Source organism: Astyanax mexicanus, chromosome 23 (genome assembly GCF_023375975.1).
Source record: "Astyanax mexicanus isolate ESR-SI-001 chromosome 23, AstMex3_surface, whole genome shotgun sequence".
Classification (NCBI taxonomy): domain Eukaryota; kingdom Metazoa; phylum Chordata; class Actinopteri; order Characiformes; family Acestrorhamphidae; genus Astyanax; species Astyanax mexicanus.
The window spans coordinates 3,800,001-3,809,128 of record NC_064430.1 but is presented as its reverse complement, the minus strand read 5'-3'; positions in this window follow the sequence as shown (position 1 = coordinate 3,809,128).

Below are 9,128 nucleotides of genomic sequence, written 5' to 3'. Positions count from 1 at the left end.
CATTGTCTGAGATCCCCATGTTTGAAAGTATAGTTAGGAGGAAGTTGTGGTTTATTTTATTTATTGTATCATTTTGTTTATTTATTTTATCCAATTTTATATTTTATTTATTTTATCCATTTCATCATTTTATTTATTTTATTTCTCGTTTTACTCTTGGCCTTTTACCATTTTATTTAAACTATTTCATCCTTTTATCTATTCTATCTTCTGTTTTACCTTTTAGTTTATTTATTTATTTTATTCCCTTTTCCCTTTTGTTTCATTTATTTCATTATTTTATATAGTTTATTTATTATATTTTCTATTTCAACTTTCATTTTATTTTTTAAAATATTTAAAAATATGTATTTATTTTAGTTCCTTCATTTTTTAGTCCACAATTTGTTTTTATTTGTGTTTATATTTTATTATTCTAATTACTCTAATAGAATATCATTCTATTATTCTAATTATTTTATCTATTTATTTTATTGCTTTACATTTTAGCTTGGGTCCACTTATTAAATTCTTATTTTGTTTTCTTGTTTTTCTTGTTTTTACCATTTATTTTTTTTATTATTTTGTTTATGAAGTTCCTCATTTTAGTCTTAACCTGGTTCAATACTTTTTAGTTTTAGTTTAAATGTATTTTTGAGGGCATAGGGGAAGCATAGGGGAAGGTATTGTAGCCTGAGGGGAAAGACTACACACTGAAGGTGAGGGATGGCTACACCTGCCCAAACATTAAACTCACATAAACTCAATGATTTATAAACCACTAATGTACAAAACACTACACCTTAAATAAGGTACAAGATCTCTATAATAAATATAACATTATAAAATAAGAATGCCAACAATTTACTCAGAACACACTGGAGTAAAATGATAAATTTTGAAGTTTTACTTCATGTCGACCCCCCTAGATTTCCTTTTAAAGTAGTTTAAAATTAATACAAAAATAAAAAAAATAAAAATAATAAACCATCGATTACAGTATACAGTATATTTCAATAGTTATTTATTTATTTTTTTAAACTGGCTATTTTTAAGCCATCTTGGTAATTGTCTGAGAGAGACAAGAGAGGTCGTGAACATTAGATATTTTAATAGTTACTCTTAAGGGTAGGGGGGGCAAATCAAATTGTGGAAAATCTGAGACTGAAGAAAGCAAAGTAGAACACACACACACACACACACACACACACAGTGAGACTGTAGGAAATGTAAAAGAGCCTGAAGGGCAGGATGGCGGAGACACGGTGTCTACACCCTAAAGACGGGTTAATAAAGTAGAAAATGCTTAACGGATGTGAGCTCTCCCAGAAGGTCCAGGTGCTGGAGCTCCGGCAGGTCCGCTCTCTCTCTCTCTCTCTCTCTCTCTCTCTCTCTCTCTTTATTCCCTTCTTTTTTCCAACAGCTCTCAACATTAAATGTTATTTATAAACCTATTAGCTTGATAAATCTTCCCAGGAAACATGCAAAAAAGTTCAAGCTAAGAAAAAAAAAAAAAAAGAATAAAAAAATTGGATCGAGTCCCGTTCCTGTTCTGTTCTCACAACTGCACTATGAGTTATGAGGAACTCGGACCTGAAGGAGACCACCCTGAGAGTGATCAGATCAGACGCTTCTTCCTCTGATTTCTTCTTTTTCTTTTTTTTTTCTTTTTTTTTTGTTGCATCAGGCAGTATGACCCAGAAATACCCTTTTAGATATTTAGTATAATAACTCAAAAGGCATTTTGTGATGCTCATTGCTATCTTACACCCCACCAACAGTCTATTTTCACGACATTGACCTGAATCGTTTAAGACTGAAACGTCTACTGAGTACTGAAAGGGGTGAAAGAACTTGGTCACTCTTGCGCTGTCTCTCGCGCTGTCTCTCTCGCTCAGTCTCATGCTGTCTCTTTCGCTCACTCTCGTGCTGTCTCTCTCGCTCACTCTCAGGTTGTCTCTCTCGCTCACTCTCGGGCTGTCTCTCTCGCTCACTCTCGGGCTGTCTCTTTCGCTCACTGTCGCGCTGTCTCTCTCGCTCACTCTCGTGCTGTCTCTCTCGCTCACTCTCGGGCTGTCTCTTTCGCTCACTGTCGCGCTGTCTCTCTCGCTCACTCTCGTGCTGTCTCTCTCGCTCACTCTCATGCTGTCTCTCTCGCTCAGTCTCGCGCTGTCTCTCTCACTCACTCTTGGGCTGTCTCTCTCGCTCACTCTCAGGCTGTCTCTGTCGCTCACTCTCGTGCTGTCTTTGTCGCTCACTCTCGTGCTGTCTCTCGTTCACTCTCATGCCGTTCTCGCTCTTTCTCGCGATGTCTCACTTTCTTTTGTGCTTTCACTCACTCTGACTCACTCACTCGCTCTGTCTCTTGCTTACTCACACTGTCTCTCCCTCTCTGGCACCGTCTCTCCTTCTTTTACACTGTCTCTAGTACACTCGCGCTGGCTCTCCCTCTCTTGCTCACTCGCATTGTCTTTCCTTCTCTCGTGCTGTCTCTCCCTCTCCCACACTGTCTCTCCCTCTCTCACACGGTCTCTCTCTTCCTTGCACTTTCTCTCCCCTTCTTGCACTGTCTTTTCCCTTTTTGTGCTGTTTCTTCTTCTTTCACACTGTCTCTCCCTGTCTTGCGCATTCTTTCTGTCTCTTCCTTATCCGCAATATTTCTCCCATTCTTGCTCAATTGCTCGGTCTCTTCCTCTCTCGTACTGTCTCTTGCTTACTTCTTCTGTTTCTCACTCACTTGCACTGTCATTCCCTTTCTCTCTTACTCGCACTTTTTTTCCTTCTTTCTTCTTTTGTGATGTCTCTTGCTCTTTTAAGCTTTCTCTCCCTCACTTGCGCTGTCTCTTGCTTACTCTCTCTTTCTCTCTTACACGGTCTCTTCCTCTCTTGCGCTGTCTCTTGCTTACTCTCTCTCCCTCTCTCGTGCTGTCTCTCCCTTTCTCGCTCTGTCTCTCCCCCTATCTCACTCACACTGTCTCTCCCTCTCTTACTCACTTGCTCTGTCTCTCACTCTCTCACCCTGTTTCTTGTTTACTCTCGCCGTCTTTCCCTCACTCTCTATGTCTCTCCATCTCTCGTGCTGTCTCTCCCTCTCTCGTGCTGTCTCACTCACTCGTTCTGTCTCTCGTTCACTTGCGCACTCTACCCTGAGATATTATAAAACAGTAGGTCTGCTTACTAAGTAAAACAGAAGTAACCCCCACTACCCCCTGCAAAAATACAGGGAACTACCAGCATTAAAAAAAAAGAAAATTATGAATTATGAATTCATTTTTAAATGACTGACACCTTCTTCTGCTCTAGCATAGTCTTGGTGAAAAGCAATGTGTGTAGCAGATGATTTCTTCAACGACACGACTTTACGTCTACATTCCCTCGGCCCGTCCACGGGTAATGGAGATGGCTGCACTGGCTGAAGTTCTGATTGAAAGCAGTATTTTGTATGTGTGTGTGTAACTGTATGTGTGTGTGTTTGCCTCCAGGGTTTGGAAGCAGCCATTGCAGCAGGAAAGGAAGGCTGCCAACAAAACAAATCTGAGAGTAATAGTACCATATCCTGATTATCTATTCAATCATTTGTAACCTATTTCCTGGGAAAACTGGAAGTGTCACCACTCAAGCTTAAATCATCCGCTTCTCTAATCAACGCCAGTGTTCTGATGCCCCTCTGCTCTGCTTTCTGTCTCCTCCATCATGCAATCTCTCTCTCTCTCTCTTTTTTTTCTCTCTCTCTGTCTCGGTTGATTGGAGAGCTGGTTGATTCCGTGGTGAGCCATGCCAGATGTTGTCATGGCCAGAGTTCTCAGATTTACAGCTGGGTTCTAACAGACATAATTAAAGTGAACCGTTGAACTGAAATGGAGGAAGAGGCCTTCATGCTTTTTCCTTTTTTTTCTTTGCCACTTTTTAAAAGTCAGCTCCAAGAAAGGCAAAAGTTGCGTGTTCCTCATTTAAACTACACGTTTTGTCCAAAAAAACTAAAAATAAAATAATAATGGGGCTCCAGTGGCCCAATAGACCGGGGTAATGCCACTATCTAAATATATCTAAAGATTGCTGCTTCAAATCCCAGATCATGCTGCTTCAGCATCAGCAGCCAGACTCTGAGCGAGCAAGACATGCAAAAGTTGCAATGCCTTACTACAGGACTACAAGTCCTGTCCAAAAAACTAAAAGCCGTAAAAAAGTAGCGTGTTCCTCATTTAATCTACAAGTCTTGTGCAAAGAAAACTAAAACTAAGATAATAAATCCCAGATCATGCTGTTTTAGCATCAGCAGCCGGACTCTGAGAGAGCAAAAGTTGCAAGTTCCTCATTAATTACACACTATTCTTGTCCAAAACATAAAAAGATAAATAATAAATAATAAGGGCTCTGAGTGGCCCAGTGGACTAAGGTGCTGCCACTATGATCTAAGGATTGCTGTTTCGAATCCCGGATCATGCTGCTTCAGCATCAGCAGCCGGACTCTGAGAGAGCAAGACATGCAAGATTGCGTGTTCCTCATTTAAACTACTAGTCTTGTCCAAAAACTAAAGCTAAAATAATATTGAGGCTCCAGTAGTCAAGTGACTAAGATGCTGCCACTATGACCCAAGGATTGCTGGTAAGAATCCTGGATCAGGCTGCTTCAGCATCAGCAGCCGGACTCTGAGCGAGCAAGAAAGGAAAAAGTTGTGTGTTCCTTGTTTAAACTACAAGTCTTGACCAAAAAAAAAATAATGGGTCTTCAAGTGGTATCTGAGGTTTTCGGGTCTGAATCCTGGTCATGCTGCTTCAGCATCAGCAGCCAAAAAAAGGGATTGCAAAAGTAGAACAAATGGATACATTTTGGAGAACTTATCTTAAAGTGTGCAAATCTGCCTTCAAAGAATCTGAAGTATAAAACATATTCTGGTTTTATCGACAAATAGTTCTTTAGTAATACATTTTTTTATTTTTTCTTACTTTTATTTTTTTTATATTTATTAATTCATTTATTTTTTATTTTGACTATGATCGTAGTTCATTAATATTAATTGTATCATTTCTTATCCCTCCTATTGTTTTATTACATCATTTACTTATTTTTTCTTTATTTCTTTAATTTTATAAATTCTTATTTTTTGCGGGTTCATTTTTAAAAATTCATCTATATTAAATGTATTTTTTAAATGCATTTATTTAAATTATGGATTTCTTTTAATTATTGTTTTTTATTTCTTTTTTTTATTATTATTATTATATACTATTTTTAATTTCTTATCTATTTTTTTATCCCTTTTATACTGTAAATGCTTGGCTGCATTGTAAATGGGAGTCACCCTCAATGTACTCCAACATGAAAAGAAAGAAAGACAGATTTATTGATTGATACATTTACAAAGTAAAAAACAGGAATATCACTTATTGTAAAGTGGGACGATGTTTGCACTCAGGTTAACCTGTTCTATTTTAGTTCTACCAGGCTTCCCTGCTCTCCATCTTGTTCTCCACCCCTCTCTTCCCGCTGGTTGGTGGAGGTGTGGAGTACTCGGAGGCTGGCTGGCTGACTGCAGATGCGGGTAGAGGGTGAGACGCTAACGTGCTAACACGCTAACACGCTAACACCTGTCTGCTGGCCCTCCTGCCAGCTCAGTCTGACAGCTCTGTCTGCTTTGACTAATGATGTGATTGATGGACAAAATAAGAGAGAGAGTACATCTACTCACGATCTCACACTCCAACACACACACACTCCACACACTCCTCACACATACACACATACACACACACTCGCCAAGCGCCCGCACATGCTGCACATGCTCGCACATCCTGGCGTGTGGCAAAAGGGGTAGAATGTCAGTGAGTCCTCATCATGTGGCAGCTGAAGGTGTATTTTCCTGCATGGCTCATTAGCCAGTAATGGCAGAGGAGCCCCTTCACTCCACCCCCCAATGTGAGAGAGAGAGAAAAAGAGAGAGAGAGAGAGAGAGAGAGAGAGAGAGAGAGAGAGAGAAAGGCATGATGGGCCTGATTCATGACACTGGACAGCAGGGTGGCATATGGACTCACATCACATCACAACCAGTCCATCTCTGGCCATGCACCACTGCCTCTTTGTCCATTGGCGTATGCCCATTGCTTCTCATCAGCGACCCAATTCAACACAACGTTCCCCACCCACCAAGAACCCACCTTAAAATGACTTATTACAGTCATTTTATGGTATTATGCATGTCATATAGTGCATTTTGAATGCATTCATAATGCATTATGAATACAGGATTCATAGGAAGTGTTACCAACATTTCTTTATATTTCTCAAATAAATAATTCTTACAATAACTTTCAATTTAACAGTATGTCTCCTTTATTATCAAGCATTGCAGAAACACTCACTTTATTCTAACATATAACAATATGTGTGTTTTCTGTGAATAACATTTGAGTGAAAGAGCTTTTTCTTGCCATTTGGCCAATCAAATGTGTTCCTTGCAATTACCTCCCTTACTCAGAGATAAGCCGGGATCAAGCAAACCCAACCTGGCTAACTACTGGGATGCTGCAAATTGCAAAAAGTGATTGAGGCCCTGAAGCCATGCGGAGGAAGTGGATGTGGTGATGACCGATATTAATGCTCCAACTGAACAGTAATTGTTATGCATTCTGGGAAACCAGAGAAACGTACTGTATTAAAATGTCATCTCTATAAACATAATCTTTACTCTCTACACCAACGACTGTGTAAGTCCCACACCCATCACAACATACTTTAAATACTCAGATGACACTGCTGTACTCGCACTCCTTAGTGATAATAACTCCATCTCAGCATATCAAGATTCAATCTCTCACTTTACACACTGGTGTAGTGATAACTCTCTTCAGCTTAATATCAGTAAAACTAAAGAATTGGTAATCACCAACCCTAGATCACAAATACACACAACTCACAATCCCATCTGCATCAACAGTGAAACAGTAGAATTGGTTGACTGTTTCAAATACCTTGGACTCACCCTGGATAGTAAACTCAGTTTTGAACAACACACCAATGAGATTCACAAACGCAGCCAACAAAGACTTTCAGCCATTCGTAAGCTTAAAGCACTTTTTGTTGCCCCCCGTCACTTACTCCTCCTGTACAAGAGTATAGTTCAGCCTATTCTCATTTACTGTCTACCTTGCTTTTTCATCATGTTAACTGCTGCCAATAGGAACAAACTTATACGCATCACTAATACTGCATCCAAGATAATAGGCCTACAAAGTCCCAACCTATCAGATCAGAAGACTAAACTCACTAGAAATAGAGCACAAATTATTGCACAGGATCCCAGCCACCCTTTAAACCCCTTTTTTATTCTGCTCCCATCAGGGCGTAGATACAGAACATTGGTATGGAAACGGGCACGCTTTGGGAAAAGCTTTGTGCCCTTTGCGATATCCACCCTAAACGAAAGTGTGCAGCGGTGAATTGTTGAACTTACTCACTTTGTTTGGAGTGTTAGAAATTCGGCTTTCAGGAATCAGGAGTCAGAATCAGGAATCAGGAGACAGCTTGAGAGATGACTTGAGTTTATTCTCGTGCAGACAGAAAATCTACACGGGCACAGCTTAGTTGGTCGTTGCTCCCTCTGTGTCCGCCTTACTAGTCCATGTGACTTGTCTGTCTGTTACTGTCTGTGTGAGACTCTCTGGCCGAGACTCAACTAGACTGAGCTACTAAGACATTTTAGCAGGACTTTACATACAGGAGAAACTGCTTTGAACACAGCAGGGGGAGAAAGGGTAAGGGTTTATGGAGGAGTATGTGGGGGGTGTCATCATTGGGGGTGTCTCTATCAACTTATGTTAAACCAAGGAGAGATGTGAGAGATAAGGGTGAGGGGCAAAAGGTTAGGAGTGTATAGGGAAAAAGGGGGGTTAAGGAGTGAGACAGTTTAGAACCTAAGAAAACTTAATAAAAGTACAATTTGTTGTTGACAGAATCTCTCAGGAGTCTACCTGATTATATATGTGTGTTTTGGACTGTATGTGGGGATGGTGGAGGTTGGTGGGGACGGGATGGAACGTTTGTGTTAAGTGTATTTATACATGTATCTGTGTTTCGGAGGCTATGTACTGACAGTGAAAACAAATTTCCCGTTGGGGACAATAAAGACTATCTATCTATCTATCTATCTATCTATCTATCTATCTATCTATCTATCTATCTATCTATCTATCTATCTATCTATCTATAATCATAACACATTATAATGCATTCATAAGGCATTATAAACATGGCTATACATATTTATAAAACTCTATAATTCATCATAGCCATGTTTATTATGCATCAAGAACTGTGATTATAATGCATTAATATGTGCTGTTTATAACATGTTTATAACATACGTCAATACCAAGAAACTCAGTCCCAGCTTGTAGACCATCTGTATCATGACAAAAAAAGCTTCTAACTTATGAACACACCCTCAATAATCCTATAAATATATTTTTAGCTACTCATGAATTATACTTGTCTTGAATATAGTATTAGTTATAGTCAATTATAATGTATTATAACAGGTCTTTGTGCCTCTAAGTAAAGTGACAGACTTTCATTGTAGGTCTAGATTTTTAACGATAGATATATACTATTTTAACATGTATATCATAAGCATAGCTTATAATGTATTATGATCACAAGTCATAATGCTTAATAAACATGGCTATAGTGGGTTATGCATTTTTATAAACATGTATAGCCATGTTTATAATGCCTTATGAATGCATTATGATATATTATGAATGTAGTTATAGAGTCTTATAAAGATGACATTCATAGAAAGTTCTAGTATTTTTCATTCCAGGGTTTTTGCAGATTCTTAAAATGTCTTAAACGTTTTTAAAATTAATCGAATAGACTCTATAATATATTATATAACAATACATTATAATACATTCATAATCCATTATGAACATGGCTGGAAATAAGATATTATACAACATCTTAGTATTGTAGATTATATTAAAAACATCACTCAAACTATGAAGTAAAACATATACAGAATTTAGAATTTAGTAAACAAAAAAGTATTAAACAAACCAGAATATGTTTTATATTTTAGTGTCACGCCTGCTGCGAACTCTGTAGTCCAAAGCACTAACTCTTCTGTTCCTGTCTATGGACAAAACCCGAC